The sequence below is a fragment of the Pinus tabuliformis genome, chromosome X (assembly GCF_031772625.1).
Source record: "Pinus tabuliformis cultivar Carrire ecotype Pingquan chromosome X, CPIR1, whole genome shotgun sequence".
NCBI lineage: Eukaryota > Viridiplantae > Streptophyta > Pinopsida > Pinales > Pinaceae > Pinus > Pinus tabuliformis.
In genome coordinates this window covers 821,593,463-821,611,953 of record NC_142308.1, presented here as the reverse complement: position 1 = coordinate 821,611,953, position 18,491 = coordinate 821,593,463, and positions in this window count along the sequence as shown.

The window sequence follows — 18,491 nt, the reverse complement described above, 5'->3', positions numbered from 1 at the left end:
ATTCCCAATGCACCTCGACCAGATTTCACTATTCCTCCTCATCCACAATCGAGTAAGGACTCTCATGCAGACGATGGTGTGATCATTTCTTCAAGCACGTAAACAGTAGGAAGACCATCTGGTCAAACTCTTTGAATTACCAATCAAACTACCAATGCATCAGAAAACATTCTTGCTTCCGAAGTTAATGTCGTGTCATCTGACAAAGGCAAAAATCAAACGCAACTAGGAGGCAAGAAGAAGGGGAAAAATAAGAAGAAAGAAGGTAACTCCCCTCAAGAGAAATCATCTGATTCCTCTACTTCGGCAAGGAAACCTCGTTATCCATGTTGAATATGTAATGATGAGAATTTTACAAGAGATTTTCCACACTGCTCAGAGGTCTCTAAACTTATAACAACTTCTAACACATCTGTAGTGTTTACTAATCTGTTTCCAAACCTATAGACACATTTAGTTGTGATAGACCTTGCTTCCACATCCCAAGTACTCATTTTATCCATCACAAAGCCACAAAGTGAAGTTTTGGTGTCAACGATAAATAATGATTATGGAAATCCACTGTCATCGTCGAATAACTAGGCCACTAATCAACCTAATCCTTCGACTTCAACTTCATCTAAAAATATTCCACCACCTATTGCTCCAGAATTGAAAATAAAACCACCAAAGGGAGTTGTGCATAAATTCACATTTAACCCTCGAGCTCAAGCAAATCACAACTATAACATAGTGTTAGATCTTGCTCAATCACCTTCTACTATGTCAACACTCGAGGTGTTACAAAATTGTCCCTCCCAGAAGCAGGCTTTACTGTCAGAAATTGGCGGAATAGACCCTATGAATTCCAATATTGTGGTTTTTAACCATGCGGGATATAAACCACAATTACTAGCACAGTTAGATTTCCTAACTCACGTAAAAGCTCTCCATAAGAATGTTCACCGAACTATTATTGATGCGGGGAAATATACTTGCATTATGTCAATGAGGTGCTGGAAAACACTTGGTTCACCACTGTTGTCACGTTCACCAACCACGTTAAAAGCTTTTGGCAAATGAACATATACTCCTTGTGGGATTTCAAGTAACCTACAAATCAAACTATGGGGCAAAACAGTTACTGTTGAAGTTGAGGTAGTTGATGGACCCCTTGATTACAACATTTTACTGGGAAGGCCATGGGTATATGCTATGGTTGTTGTGGTTTCCACATACTTTCATACTATTGCATTCCCTCATAAGGGTGGAATCATAGTTATTGATCAGCTTGCCTTCTTTGTCAATAGTTCATAGGCTACGGGAAGCATTCTGTTGGTACACGGACCCCCATTGTCACTTCAAAGTGTTGGAGTAGGTCTCTTTAAATATCCTTCCCTAATGGGTACTGTTACACTACCATCACCATCTGATTTGATGGAAGTGGCAAGAGTAGAGACTTCCAACATGATTTCCTACACCTCACCTCATTTAAGGAGGATTACCAACAATTTTGAAGTTGATAGTAATATTGAGGTTATGTCTCTAAGCCCCATTGAGCTAGCATAGCAATCAATTTTTTGGGCTTGTGTGGTACACCCAAATCCACATTCACCAACTGTATGGGTATATCATTCATTAGAATATGGTACTTCTTCAGATCCTTTCTCACGTATACATTCTTCAGATGAGGGAATCATCCAATCAATGATGATAGGAGAAGAACCTTGGGAACATTATCATCATCGTTCCCATCTTCTAGATGACATAGAAGATTATTCAAATGAACTAAACCACCCTTAAATTATTGATTTCCTTTCGAATTCAGTTTTCATAGGCATAGTAGAATCTAACCAAAACCTATCAAATATTGAAGCAAAAATTTCTATTAATATTTTGACCAAGCCTAATGTTGTAGAGAAAATTCAAGTCGGTAAATATTGTTCTCCATTAGAACTTGAAAGTTACTGTAATCTCTTTCATGAATTTAGAGATATATTCACATGGTCTTACGAGGAGATGCCAAGCATTGACTCTTGTATTGTTGAACAAGAAATCAAAATGTACCCTGATGTCAAGCCAGTACGATAGCGGCTTTGACCTGTTCATCCAAAGAAAGTCACTGTAATTAAAGAAGAAGTTGAGAAAATTTTGCATGCTAGTTTCATTTACCTTGTACCTATTACTCATTGGGTTTCCAACATTGTTCCTATCATAAAGAAACAAGGAACAATTTGAGTGTGCGTCGATTATAGGGATGTAAATCAGGCATGTCCAAAGGACAATTATCCTACTCATTTCATCGACCAGATTATTGACGAATGTGTCAGATGTGAAATATTCTCATTTATGGATGGCTTTTCCAGCTATAATCAAATCATTATTCTCCCACAGGACCAATCTAAAACAACTTTTATTTTTCCATGGGGTTCATTTGTGTATAGGAAACTCCCATTTGGTTTTGAAGAATGCAGGGGCCACATTTTAGAGGGAAATGAGCTATGCCTTCCATGACATCAAGCACAATGTTCAACCTCACCTTGACGATTTACCTGCTCATTCACGAAAGTAGACTGATCACCCACAACATTTGATAGAAATATTTTTACAGTGCTAACACTACAAGATATGACCCAATCCACACAAATGTGTGTTTTGTGTTGGTTTTGGTTGACTGCTTGGACTTGTAGTGTCTAGAGAGGGGATTCAACTCGATCCATTAAAGGTTCAGGAAATTCTTGATTTTTCTTCACCTTCAAATCCTTTACAGCTACATAGACTCCAATGGAAGGGGCATTGACTTCATGACATGTAACCCCACCACAGATAGGGGGTATGGGTATATTATAGTTGCCATTGACTATTTTACCAAATGGGCTGATGCGATGCCAACATTAAACAACAATGGTGAAACAGTTTCTCTTTTCTTTTTTAACCATGTGGTTGCCTAGTTTGGTGTACCGCAAACCATAGTTACATATCATGGGTCGCATTTTCTAAATCACATGATGGTTGAGTTAACTGCTAAGTTAGGACTATCACATCATAGTCCTACCCCTTACTACCTGCAAGTGAATGGACAAGTTGAGGCCATCAACAAAGTCCTGAAGAAAATGTTGCAGAGAATGATAAGGGTTCATAAGAGAAACTGGCACTTAATCTTGTACTCTTCCTTGTGGGTATATCAAACTTCGGTGAGAAATGCAACTGGATTCACACCCTTTCAGTTGGTGTTTCGTTTGGAAGAAATCTTACCGATACAATGTGAAATTTCATCTCTCAAACTTGCAATTGACCTGTTACCCAACACTTCTGAAGAAGAAGCATGTTTCTTGGAATTAATCCATCTGGATGAAACCCTTCATGATGCCACATTGGATAATGAAGCACATAAGAAGCGAATCAAGGCACAATATGATAGAAATGTCAAGGCTTGTATCTTCTCAAAAGGAGACCCGGTCTTACTTTACGATCAAGAAGCTAATAAACTTGGAGCAGGGAAATTTGAACCAATGTGGATGGGTCCTTATATTGTCAAGCGTGTTCTGGCAAAAGGTGCCTACGAGTTAGTAGATTATGATGGGATTCCATTGTTGTAGCCCCGAAACGGGTTATACCTCAAACATTAGTATGCTTGATTGAGTGTAGTAAAACTCACTGTATATATATCCCTTCATTACATGTGTGTGATTGTGTCTTTTAGAGTTTTTATCTAGTTAGTAATCCACTTTGCATTTTTTGCAGATGTCAGTCTTCAGAACATTTTGTTGGTTACGCCGATGGTGCTAGTCATAGTACGCAGAACTTGTCCTCTACAGCATGGGCTATTTTCACTCCAAGTGGCGAGTTAGTGAGTTTTCAAGGGATTTGTATCAGTCTATAGATGAAAAACATCGCTGAGTATAGCACATTGATTGAACTTCTCTCTGATGCCATTTCCCTTGGCATTTTCCGAATCATTGTTAGGCTGGACTTGCAACTTGTTATACTACAACTAACAAACATTTATACTATCTGAAATCCAACAATTTTTCATATGCTCCTTAGAGTTCGTATTTTGGAAAGGCATTTTGAACACATTCAATATCAACATATTTCCAGAAATCTTAACACATTAATTGATTCTCTAGCGAATTATGTGTTAAACGGACATTTGCGACACATGTAAAAGTAATATTTTAAATTCACATCATCAGTAGAATAGGATTGCATATAACCATAGAAAACTCTGAAAGTAAAATAGACAAGTGTTTTAAAAGTTTTTACAAAATTTGTGTCCAAGACACGTTTGGTCATTTGACCCAAAAAACTCAAAATTCATGCAAAACATCATAAGTAGATCTAGTGGTGCTCATGATAACAAGTCACAGCCTGTGCTATCATGCGCAAAAGCCTCACCCATTGGCTAGGAACACCAATAGTGTGGTCTTGTAGCCTCATTGGTAACTCCTCGATCTGGACATCTAGAATACCAAGTGTTAATCCTTCTATGTGATCCTCCAACGTTGCTAAGGTCTCAACCAAATCTAAGTCCAGGAGAATTGCTCTCCCAATGTTTCTCCGAATTGGCCCACCTGCACCCTTTTGGTGCCCCACAAGTCAAACTGTACCCACATCTACATGCATAAGAATGATTTTAGTTTAGTATTGGAAACATTAAAAACACAAAAAAATGTAGACACTTGAAAATTCAAAAAACACTTTTGGTCAAACAATTTACCCATAGCACCCCGTTGTGCTCCAATTAGTAGAATCAAATCTAGATCTCCATAGAAATCCATCCCTGAGTATGGATGCTCCTCAATGACAAGGTTTTGTCAATCAAGCCAAATGAAGAATGCAGTGGAAAAAATGATTGTTGACTGACCTACATCTCAAGTCATCAATTCGACCCACCTCTACATACATGGATCTCAAGGACCAGCTACACTCAGTGATACATGTTGTGGTTGCATCAATGGGATTCTCTCTAAGGTAAAAGATATTAAGATTGAACCATAGTAGAAATTATTTTTCTTACCACTTTTCACCTTGGTCAGTTGTTATTTCAGTGAAGAAAGCACATCCTCGCACCAGTTGAAAAATTTTGGCTCTAAACACTCCAGTGCATATTGCATATATGATCTGTTCACCAAATGTAGTGTCACACTACTAGCCAATTTTTTATTGTGAAGAGGATCATTCTCAAAGGAAAATCAGCTACATCCCTGATGATTATTTTCCTATCCTTGCTAGGCTATGTACCTGGCCGAAAAAATTGTCTAATATAATCTCTCACCGATTCACTTCCATGGGTAAATCCAGAAAGTGAGATGGGGGCACCTCACCTCGACAGTCTGGCAAGAAAGTAAATATTATCAATGTTAATAGGGACCATCTTGTCCCTAATGTGAAAATTTTGATCTATCAGATCCCATGCATGAACAAGGAACTGCAGTATTTCTATTTGTTTCCTCATTCTGGACAACTTGAAGTATTTCAGTAACCCATAGTTTTTGAGAGCCTCAACTGTACCTGAATTGTTTAGGGAAACCATGTCTTTTTCATCGTGCTCTCTTTCTTGCCATGCAATCAACATTTTGATTCGATGAAAGAATGAAACACAAACATAAGCTTAGTTAGGATCCTTTCCATGCAAAAAACAGGACAAATTCTGGAGCAAACAACAAAATAAAACTTTGGAAACTTGCCTAATGCAACCCAGGCACAGAGACAGTGTGTTGCAGAGAATGCAGCCTTCTATTTAGGTGCTCTTTAGTACAATTTTCGATGTGAAAGCCTGCACTGATCCCAGGGTGAAAAAATGAAACCCTAGGGGCCCCAAAAACCCCTAAAACTTGCATGAAATGACAAAAGAATGACCTGAAAAGAAAGAGAGGTTAAGCTCCTACCTGGTCCAGACGACTCAAGAAGTGGTCCACAGAATCTCTCGCAATCAGCGAATGAACTGGTAAAAAGCTAGCTCAGAGCACAAAATTGAATGGTAAGTTCCAAATGGTAAAATTGTCATGGTAAAAACTTGTTTTATGTTCATTTAATGTTCATTAATTGAGTAAACATTAGTATTTGCATATTTTTACCTATGAAACATGTATTTTTAATCCATTTCGTGGTGTTTTGAGAAGGTTTTGTACCTAACTTACATAATTCTATGTGCTCGATTATAAATGGTATCTTTGACCAGAGAGCACACTTTTATCTCTTTTTCGAGCTCTGTTAAAAATGAAAAAGGAACCCCCATGGAGTTGTCTTTAATCTCTTTTTAGACTCTCTAAACATGAAAATATTTTCAAGTGCTTATCCTTTCTATCTCGTTAATGGATTGGAAACGATATCTATCTTGTATTATTTTATGTTTTTTTGGGCTTGAGAGATTAATTTATGAAAGAGAACTTGTAGAGTTTTCTTTTTTTCCCTTTTCAAACTATCTAAACATGAAAAGGATCGAGTTATCTTTGTCGTTAAACTCATTAAAACATCAAATAGAGACAAACTTTTCCATCTAGACATGATCGAGTTTCACCTTCACTAGACTTGTTAAAACATCAAATAGTGACGGATTCACTCGAGGGATGGAATTATACAACAAGCATATGTTATCCTCCTCAATCTTGATAAAACTAAAGAGGTACTGGTCAGCAACGATTGGGGAAATGGGAAAAAGGGGAAAACCACTTTATGGTAGCTGGTCACTCTTGAACATGACACTTCCACAACATCACCATGACTATTTGGGTTGGGTTATTAGCTTGATGGTTTATATGATCAAAGCATAAATTTTATTTGCCCAAAAGAGTTTATAAAATAAAAATAATCTAATCATGTTTCTTGAAAGTAAATCTCACACATACTAATTATCTATTGAATGATAAGAATGCACTAGTGTATCAAGTGTTGTAACTCCCTGGGTTCCCAAAGTTTCTATGATTGACTCCTATTATTTAAAATGATTGCATAGAATAATTTTTCAAGGATTCAAAGTGAAATAAAATTCTTGGAAACAGAAATTACAGGAATTGAAAACAATGCTCAACTAAGTCTAGTTTGGTGGACTTTCCATGCACGAGGACCTTTTCCAAAATAGAGAGATATTTGGATGGACACTCTTAATATTTTACCCAAACAAAAGTTAAGCTTGTTTCTCAATTCATTTCTTAATCTATGAAAGCATGAACTAATCTACGAAAGAAAGAATTATAATACCTAATGCAACACTAGCCTGATAAGATATGAATGTGCTAGGGCCTTTTCAGCTTTAGAGTGATTAAGGGATGGATACTCTTATTCCTTTACTTAGCTTAATGATAAGTTAATCTTCAAGTGCATTGACTAACCTATGATAATTTGTTGATGCATAGTAGCTAATAAAATAAATATGGACATAAGGTTATTAATGTAGGATTTAACCCCGTACAAAAATTACCTTCATATGAATTCTAACAACAGAAAAATAAACAATATCAAGAGAATAACACATAAAACACATATACATAGAGATTTTCCCCTGGATCCCAAAACTAGGACTACCAGCTTTATTTTTTATTATGTTTTTTTCAATGTTACAATACATATATATACATATCGAAGCATCCAATACCATGGACCGAAAACCATCGCACCCAAAACCATGCACAAAACTATAGGTAGGTTCGCCCCACCTAATATAGGGTCCAAAATGTTTTCCATGGGGCGCTTCCCCGGACCCCGTAGAGGGAGGTTACATGCCCCCCTCAAACCCCCCTATGACCCCCCCACTGTGCAATCAGTGCAATGAAGGGGGTATCCACCCTCCCTCTAACCCCCCGGTTAACTAGGGAGGCTAGTCGTGGAAAAAATATAACACAACCCCATAAGAAACAAGTATAAACAACAAATTTATGAACAATCATGAACACATAAGAGCATAGAATTGAAAACATGAACAAGACAACTAAAATAGGCTAGCCATGGAACAAATATAACACAACCAAACATTCTCCCACTTGTTGTTTCCTTTCCATAGGAGGCCACATGAGAGCTTAGTCATTTATCTAGCCCTGCAACACACATTGTTTCTCTCAACCAAGAGAACTTCTCAGAGCTCACATATTTTTTCAATGCATCTGCAGTATTCTTCAAAGTATCCACCTTTACCAACAATGCCCTTTTGTCTTCTAACATATCCGTCACAAAGTGATACTGAACATCAATGTGCTTTGTCTTTGAATGGTAAGAAGGGTTCTTTGCCAAGAAAATTGCACTTTGGTTGTCACTGTCTATCCTTATAGCTCCCTATACTAACCCCATACTTGAACACAGTCTCTGCAACCAAACTGCTTCCTTGCTTGCATGAGTGAATTCCATGTATTCTACCTCTGTAGTTGATAGTGCCAATACAGATTGTTTCTTACTCATCCAACTGACTACACGTCCAAATAGTTTAAACACATACCTAGTTGTAGATATTCTATGATCCAGATCTCCAACCCAGTCTGCATCAAAAAAGCCATGAATATCCAAAACTCTATCCAATCTTGGTCTTCCTTGGCAGCAAAAACCATAAGCACTAGTGCCATGCAAATACCTAAAAAACTACTTCATTGTTGTCCAATGCTCCTTCCCTAGTTTTGACATAAACCTGTTCAATACTCCCACTACATGTACAATGTCTGGTCTAGTATAAACCATCGCATACATCAGGCTACCGACTACACTTGTATATGGAAAATGGGACATGTCCTCTTCCTCTTCTTATGTCTTGGGACACTGATCAGAAGATAACTTTATACCTACATGAATAGGAACCTTCACTAGTTTACTATCCTACATATTAAACCTCTGCAATATTGTCTCGACATACTTGCTCTGGTTTAACTAGAGCTTCCTCTTTTCCTGATCTCTTTTAATTTCCATGCCCAAAATACAGTTTGCAGCACCAAGATCTTTCATGTCGAATTTGGAAGCCAATTGGGTATTCAAATCTTGGATAATTTCTTTGTCATTTCCAACCAGCAAGATGTCATCCACATACAAGAACAGATAAATAACACGGTCACCAATTGATTTAAAATACACACAGTGATCTACTTTGCTTCCGGTGAAGCCAAGTCCCTATATAAATGTATCAAATTTCTGATACCACATCCTTGGTGATTGTTTTAGCCCATATAAAGACTTCTTTAACTTGCATAATAGTTCTTTCTTACCCTTCATCGCAAAGCCTTGAGGTTGCTTCATGTAGACCTCCTCTTTCAGATCCCCATGGAAAAATGTTTTCTTCACATCCATTTGTTCTACCTTAAAATCAAAAGCAACAACAACAGATAAAAGTAATTGAATAGAAGCTACCTTGGCAACAGGAGAAAAAACATCACCAAAATCAATTCTCGGCACCTCGGAATAACCTTTTGCTACCAACTAAGCTTTTTATTTCTCCACATTTCCTTCTGCATTTGTCTTCTTCTTGAACACCCATTTGTTACCAATGGATTTCCTTCCAGCTAACAACTCCACCAAATCCCAAGCCTCATTTTTGTTCAAAGATGCCATTTCATCAACCATGGCCTCTTTCCATAGTTTTCCATCCTATGAATCTATTACTTCCTTCACAGTTCTGGGATCATCATCAGTAATGGATAAAGAAAAATTTGAATAAAAATAAGATGGACTATACCTTTCTGGCTGCCTTCTTTCTCGAACTAATCTTCTCACAACCGGAGTTTGTGGCTCTTCATCTTCTAATTCCTCTTCTTCTGTAGAGTCTAATTCTTCCTCCTTTCGCTCAAACTCTATCTTCTCAGGTTCCTTTAATGGGACTTCATGTTTAATAACATTTTTCACCTCTTTGAACACCACATCTGGGCTATACACAAACTTCCTTGTTACTGGGTTCCAAAGCTTATAATCCTTTAAACCATCCTTATACCCAATAAAGATGCACTTTTCAGATTTACTATCCAACTTTGATCTTTTTTCCATTGGAACATGTACATATGCATCACTTCCAAATACCCTTTGATGTGAGAGAGAGGGTTTCTTAAGAGTCCATGCCTCTTATGGATTCTTATCCTCCAACGCTAATGAAGGTGATCTGTTGACCAGGTAACATGTTGTCTCCACCGCATCTACCTAGAATTCATGTCCTAACCTAACACTGTTGAGCATGCTTCTTGCCCTTTCCATCAACATCTTGTTCATTCTTTCTGCAACTCCATTTTGCTTAGGTGTGTATGGAGTATTCTTCTATCATTTTATACCACACTTCTTCAGAATTCTTCAAATTCATTGCTGCAAAACTCTCCACCGTTATTTGTCCTCATCACCTTTATCTTCTTCTCTATCTGGTTTTCCACCAGCGCCTTCAATTCTTTAAACCTGTAAAAGACTTCATACTTCTTCTTGAGGAAATATATCCATGTATTCCTTGGGAAGTCATCTATAAATGATACATAATACACAGACTTCCCCAGTGATGGAACCTTCATAGGTCTAAACACATCACTGTGCACAAGCTCTAATATCTGTTTTTCCCTCTTACCACCTGTTGGGTCAAGAAAAAGATATGGTTTCTCTTCGTAAATTGATTTATTTAAAATTTAGCCATATACGATTATCTTTGTTTATAGATTAAAATAAGGAAAATATCTACTGAAGTTGGATGAAAGCATTTGGTGAAAAAATAGGAAAATCTAGCATAAGAAACTAATTTTTTACTATCCTTGTGTGCATAATATGCAGACTAGGCAAAAGTTGTTTAATTGACAGAGCAACACGAGGCCGTCAAAGGGAAACTACAACGTCTTTGGCAGACAAGGCAATGGGAGATCAACCTGAAAAATGATATTTTATCACACGATCAGATTATGTATTGTGAAATCCTTGAGATCCCCTGATCCTGAGGATGTGCTTTTATCTAGTTACTCTTTTATGTTATATAGGGCCGAAAATCAAATGGAAAGGGAGACTTTTATAATCTGTAATTGTTCTTTTTTAAAACATACAACACTATTATCTCAGTGATGTTGTAAGCTTGTTACTTGCATTAATGAAAGAAGGTTACGTTTGATACATATTTATATTCTAAGTTCTTATTAAGCGGAGGCTTCTGGCGACTCTGGGCCCAGCCATGAGAAGTTCTACTACTTCCTTGTGTTATAATATTTTGATTTAGTCTTTGTTGTTTGATTAATGTTCAATCATTGGTTATTCCATTTATCATAAAGATTTGTGATATTGATTCATATTGTTGTTCAATTAGATTCAGAGTGAAGCTATGTTGCATAATTAAGCAATTCTTTGATTGGAATGAGTGAATTAGTGCCAAGAGTAGATTGTTGTTCATTTTGAGTGATGTTATCATAGATCCTAGAGATAATTCTTATTAATTTCCACAGGTTGCAATATAGATAATTTTCTATTCAGAAATCCTTTATTGTTGTATGCGTGCTTGTTTTTCAATTACCAATTGCCGTTCAATTACTATTTGTTGTTCAATTACCAATTTCCATTCAATTCCTGTTTGTTGTTCAAATACCAATTGGCGTTCAATTACAGTTTGTTGTTCAATTGAGATTGATGTTTAATTTGGATTGCTATAGATCAAAAATGTTATTCAATAATTATAGTTCCCTTCCTTGATTGAGTAAGTTAGCCTTAAGTCTATTTGAAAATTCCCAAGTGTGATTCTTATTTTCATTCAATTTCATTTGATTTCGGAACAAGTTGAATAGAATTGCAGAGTGTGTTAGGAGCATTTCTTTCATAGTTAGTTCTTTCCATAATTGTGTGGATTGAATTGAAGAATTAGTTATTAGTGATTGCATTGATTCATCATTAGATAACCTCTAGATTCACTGCATATACTATGCTGACACTCTTGAGATAAAAAGACTTACCTCAGGTTGACAACTGATGTAGGAATTAAGATTGCCTATAAAAAGACATCTTAGTGAGCCAACATTTTGGTGCTCTTGCCAGGGAGAGTGTTTCAAGTGATTGTTTTTATTTTTGTTGTGTAAGAATTGGGTTTTAAAAACGAAAGGAAAGAACCTACATACCTATCAGGTAAAGAGCTTGCTTACCAGCCCGCATTTTAGCAAAATCTTAGAGGTTCAATAGGAATTTGTTTTTATGAATCACTAGGAATAGAAAAATAGAAAAAGAGTAGAATCCTCAACCAAAACCCAAAAAATCCAAAGGATCAGTGAACCTTGGGAGAACGACCTTTATAGATGAAATCATAAGAATCTTAAATTTTAGTAGGATTCCAGGCTATACTTGGAAAAAATTCTAGTGTTATCCCTCAAGTAGCAGGCTCACCATTTGCAGCTTACACTGAGATTCAGGGCCAAGTAGGAAGATCAGAACAAAGTCTTCAACCTACAATATGTTTACATTCTGATCCTCTATAAGAGGGAAAATCTTGTAACTTAAGAGAAGTAAAAGGAGAAACTAGTGGGACTGCTAAGGCAAAACCACAACTGTCTGAGCAAGGATCTCCTAAGATCCTAGATCTAGGTAGTGCTACAAATCCAACTCGGGTTTCTAACTTGACACTTACTCAAGCAGCACCCCTTGAAGTCCCTAAAGATTATTGGCACATCTTTTACCAAACAGCAGATCAGCCACCTCAAGTTCAAACCTCGGCATTAGAGTACCCCATAGTCGACCAAGTGGCCAGTGCCCCCATGAAGGCTATTCCTCTGTAGAGCATCCCAACTTTCCATGGGATGATCACAGAGGATCCTGATGCTTTCTTGTTTGACTTTCATGTCCATCGTAGAGGGTATGACTATACCACCAACCCCAAAAAGCTAAAACTATTCCCTTCCACTCTGAAATGAGCAGCCTTAAGATGGTTTATGGGTCTAGGTGGGAAAACTATTAATTCTTGGGATGAGATGGAAACCTCCTTCCTCAAAAGATACCAGGACTTTTCTAAAACTAGGTAACTAAAAGATGAGATTTTTAAGATGACTGAAAAAGATAATGAAACACTGGAAAAATATGTAGAATGATTTAATTGTAATTTGCAGAGGTCTCCACACACTACCCTACCAAAAGAAGTCCTAAGGGCTATCTTAATTAAAGGAATGAAAGAGGAATGGGTAGAAACTCTAAAATTAATGGGAAAAGGAGATATTTCTCAAGAAGATTATGATGAAATTATTTGTTTGTGTATCAGTTGTTTGTGAGGAAGCACATGCACAAGCACAGGAAGTCAAGATCCCATGAGCAAGGGAAGCAAGCCACATAGTGGAGGCATATCATGGATGGAGATCAGCAACCTCCTGGAAGATTTTAAGATGAGCATCTTGGGCACTCTTACAACACAGCTAGATGTCCTACAGGCTAAACAAAAATAGACCTTAGCAGAACAAAATTTGGCCATCTTCTACCCACGTTGTCAAAAGAAGCACAACCAACGGAGAATGCCCATTGGACATGGTGCAGTCGTGTGCTACCTGTACTAAAGATCACGCCACTAAACAATGTCCATCATTACTGGGGTTGAAGGAAATATTCAAGGAAGCAGAGGAAGAAACATAACTAGTATATCTGATGAACCAACGATGATAGTTGCAAGCTAAACCTATAGGTATGTCACAAGACGCACCCCAATTCTTTCCTTCCTTGCAGTTTAATCAACAACAGAACCTTGGGGTCACCTAGCAAGGCCAATCATCCTACCCAAATTGGGAGAGCCCGCCATTCGCTATGACATCCTAGCCAACACAATCTTTTATGGGAAATGGCTGGCCAAATTCTCCTTTTACTCCTGTTTGGAAATCCGTATCAATCCCAGTGGCCTACCTCCACTCAAAATACAAATTGGTCAACAAATTGGAAAAAACCTCTGGGGATATCCAATGTACCTATGGGGACAGACCCTCAATCTCAATTCACACTATCAGCTTTGTATACATTACAGCATAATTCTCGACCTCTTCTGCGCCCACAGCAAGGAAAATTTTAAGGATGGAAAATTTTCTTGAAGTTTAAAACATTGGCGAATCTCACTAATCCCTAATATGCAAATTATAAATGTTTATTGATACATTTGTAAAATTATTCAAATTTATAATTATTTTATATATAGTCTCTATATAATGTTGGCGATTTTTAAGGTAAAATAATTGTATATTCTAAAATTTGGGCGAATCGTCTTTTATAAAATTGGAAATTGGCGAATCTTTTTTGTGCAAAAATCATGGAAAATTAGCCCACTGGGCGAACATTAGCCCCTAAAATTTTCCATGGCCCACAGTTGTCAGCTCAGCCGAACCTGAATCCTAATAATAGACTGGTCCAGTTGGTATATGTTATAGACATTTTTGTGCCTTACAACATTGAGCATGAAATGTCCCTAATCCAAGGGATCCAAAGTCCCTAAACATGTTGTTCCTACCCCTAGAGGAACAAGGCTAACAAACCACAGCAATTCACAGAAGTTCTCCACCAGAAACTGCTCAAAAACAAGTCAATTCAGGATCAATTCAGAGACTCCACTAGCTGTCTGCATTGAAATGCAAAGTCTGCACTGCAACGCAGGTAGAAGCACTACCAGGGTGAGCTGAGCGGGAATTGACAAATTGAAAGTTCATTCAACAAGGTGTCAAGACCCTCGAAGCTTACAGAATCTTCCTCAATGACACTTGCCTCAGTGAATTCGACTAGTGATGAGTAAGAGGTTCTCAATCTCCAAGTGGAAGCAAGAACCTCCAAGTGGAAGCAAGAACTGACAGAGGGAGAGGACACTAGTCAGATCTCAAGCTGACTCATCCTCTCTCCAAACATCTATATATGGATCTCTCCTCCATGAGATCTAGAGGTTGGAATTTTGTTATTGCAAAGAATTGTTGTTGGTTTGAGGTTGGAATCATTGGGTGCTTAATGCTTTGAAGGGAGGTGAAGATAGGAATTTCATTTGCTGGGAAGAAGATGCTGGATTGGAGCCCTCTGGGTTGTATCTCTTCCTGAACCTTGTTATTCATCAATAAAGCTATCTTGGTTTCTCCTATATGCTGATGTGTCTTTGATGTATGATTGCATTAGTATGTTTAGTTTATTTCTAATCCTGAACTAGTTATGAATATGGATCTATGTCTTTGTGTAGTGTTCTCTTCTTGTGATCTTGCAGGAACCTGTTGAAGCTGGGCGAGCGAGAAGGCAAGTAGCTGGGAACTCCCAAAGAGAAGAGAAACCGGATTGAGGGACAAACGGAAGACACCGGTTAGTCCATCCATCTCTCTTCATTCTTAATTCATAAAGGAAGAATACTAGAATAGTTGTCTCTGTTTGTTGCTAAGGCACTGTCACACCTTATGTGGATAGGATCGTCCTGCATAGGCATTTTTCCCCACAACAAATTGGCGACTCCGCTGGGGAGATCTGTTTAGTCATTTTATTTGTGTTTCCATCATTGTTTGTTTCATAGACTCAACAACAACAATCAAACTGCATCTGCTATTCTCATATGCAAGTAGACAATGCTGCTTTGATCCAATCACTGGATTTGTCTATGATCTGAAAAATGGACTCACAAATGATTTGATGATCCTTTGTGATAGATCTTAGCCCTTCTTCAAAGCATCCCTTTGATTGTACCTTGCTTGTTGCTTTTATTTGGCCTGAAACCGTAGATTAATAAGCAAACTGTGACCCAGAACCCAGTGAGAAACTCTCGTTTCTCCTTCACAGCAGACTCTGTGAAGAGGTTCTGCATTTCAACGCAGGTCCCGTGAAGGCTACCTGCGCTGAATGTCAAAACCTTTGTGTTAAGGGTGCGTTGATCCAGTTAGGCCTTGTGCAGCTGGGGTTCTCTGCTCTGTTTTGCCTTATTTTGATCTCTAATTTTTGCAGCCTGTAACCAGCATAGGTACCTGTCTGATAACTCCTTTTCTCTGCTTAAATTCCACCTCCTTTTGTACAAAAAGACTGTGAGTGTTTTTATGTGTTTGTGGCATCATTTACAGTTTTCCTTTGCAAAAGTGAAATAGTCATCCTGTAGCCCTTGATTCAGATCTGTTGATTGTGATCTTAGGAGAGAGTTCATTGGCTGTTTACAGTTGATTATACATTTACTTTTTGCTTTTGGTTTGAGTTTGTCTCTTTTAAGTGTCGAAACAAGTATTCATTTCGAAAATCGTTAAGTGTTGTAATCTCTTCTACCCTTTCTGATTTCGAAAAAGTAAACTTGTTTGTATTTGTCATTTAAAAGCAAATTCAAAGTTGTACAAAAAGCTTTCTTTTTAGGCATCAATATTAAGAAAGCGGAAAACAAACACCTGCATTGTGCATTTGCATCTTGATAGTTTACATGCTTGATTTAGGAAAAGTGTATTAGAGTGTGCTGAATGCTCTTTGAGAAAAGATGGTGTCTTTCTTTTCCCTTTGTAGCTAGGATTTTCATTGTTGAAAAGATAGAAAAGCTTGCTTATCATCTTTAGACTGCATTTAGGAATTGTATCATACATCTCGTGGTGAACCTCAAAAGGCAAACTTCTAAAAAGATCAACCTAAAATAAATTGAATGAACTTAACAATACTTTGTAACATAACGCACAACATAGAGGTCTAGGCTAGAGACGTGTTCCGGCGTCGTAAAGCCTGGTGACTGTCGATCTCGTTGATGGTGGGTGATTCCTCCTAAGGGACGATAGCGCCAATACGGATTGTGCTCCCACGTACCGTCGCGTATATATTGGGAGACCCCTATAGGCATAAAACCTTTATCCTTAGGAAGCCGTGTCGGCCACCCTACTGATCGCAATGCACTGAACACAGCATTCAGGAAGATCGACCGCCCGTACCTTAAAAAGTATTCTGCGGTTTTGCGAAAAGTTTGGCACACCCTCTAGCTAGAACTCCAGAGCAGTTCCTTTTGGCCTTTTTCAGACTCTATAAAGGAAAAAGTCCATCCGAGCATTTGTCACTTCGGGCTCGTTAAAACATCGAAGGAGACTAGAGTCATCTTTAGCTTTTTCTCGACTCTTTAAAATTGAAAAAGCAAGTTGTGTCTAAAGCGTCGTTAAAATTTATTTTAAACGGAACAATCACCCCTTATTCCTGCGTTGATCTTTAGGTTGAGAAAATGGAGCACACCAACCAAGGAATTCCCCTTGGTGGAAATCCTAGTCCCTTCTCCTCTTGGGGAGATGTTGGTGCGCCCCATATGGCCACATTGTCGCTTCCAGGACTGACAATTGGCTTGCCGGTCTGGCTCTTCTCGACCAATTTCGTTCAAAACACCACTATTCCTAAACAGTCGAATCAACAGTTAGACCAGACCAGAGTTACCCACCAGCCTTCTACTTCATCCAATTCTTCCTCTCCTCCTTCCTCTTTGCTTGACGGAACTAGTAAAACAAAAAACCAAATTCCTAAGGAGAAGAAGGAAAAGAAGAAGAAAGAGAAGAAGAAGAAGGAGCCAAAAGCGACTGGGGGCAAACAAGTGTTGTCTGACAAAAATCCACACACAGCACTGACTAGGCCTAAATCGCCATGTGTCATATGCAAGGGAGACCATTTCCACAGAGATAGTCCCTGCATCCCTCGGATACTAAGGGACTGGTCTCCCCATTTGCACAATTCGGTGGCGTCAACCTCTGATAGCCATGTTGACAACACACCGTCAACTAGTGAAAGTGAAGTCACAGGACAGAGAGGGAAAGCTAGATTTCCCTGCAAACTGTGTGAAGGCGACCATGCCATCCACCGTTGTCCCTTCTTAGACGAGGCTAAAAGAGTTTTGGAAGATCGCCCAATTTTACGAGCGCAACTTCCTCCTGGATATCAAAAACTCCTGCCAAGTCCTTCACCAGTTGAGAACCCAGCTGGCCCACTCAGGTGGTCAGCCGAAGCACCTATCGTTGAGGATGAACTGTCTGAATCCATACCTGATGAAAGTCAAAAGGTTGAGGCGCAGTTGACCCGGTTTTGCCTTCAGAGGCTCTATCTTCGAATGATACCGTCACAGAGTAGAATAAAGACGACACCGTCCAAATTCTCTTCATCAACATAGACTCCGACGAACAAGGGGGAAATTTGCCCATTCCTTTATCGCAGGAAGGAACTTCGTCAGAGTCATACCCGACCATCTATTCGGTCCCACCACCAAGCAACCTAGTTGTCTCGTTCGACTGGAACCAACTAGGCAGACCCCGTTTGCCAGCAAGCATATCATTCAGAATTATCATTCAAATATACAGAATGGTAATGGCTGGCACAATCATTGATGAGGGGGCATCTGTGAGTATCCTTTCCTCTATTGCTTGGAAAGCGCTTGGTTTTCCAGCGCTTTTGCCTGAAATGAGAAATCTGACAGGCTTCGATAAAGGAACCAGTCGACCTTTAGGGATCCTCCCCAATGTGCCCATAACATTGAAAGGGAAGACCGTTCAAATGAACGTGATGGTCGTTCAAGGACCCTTGGATTATAACCTACTCCTTGGACGAGACTATATATATTGCATGGGAGCTATCGTCTCCTCACTCTTTAGAGTAATGTGTTTTCCGCACGAAGGAAGAGTGGT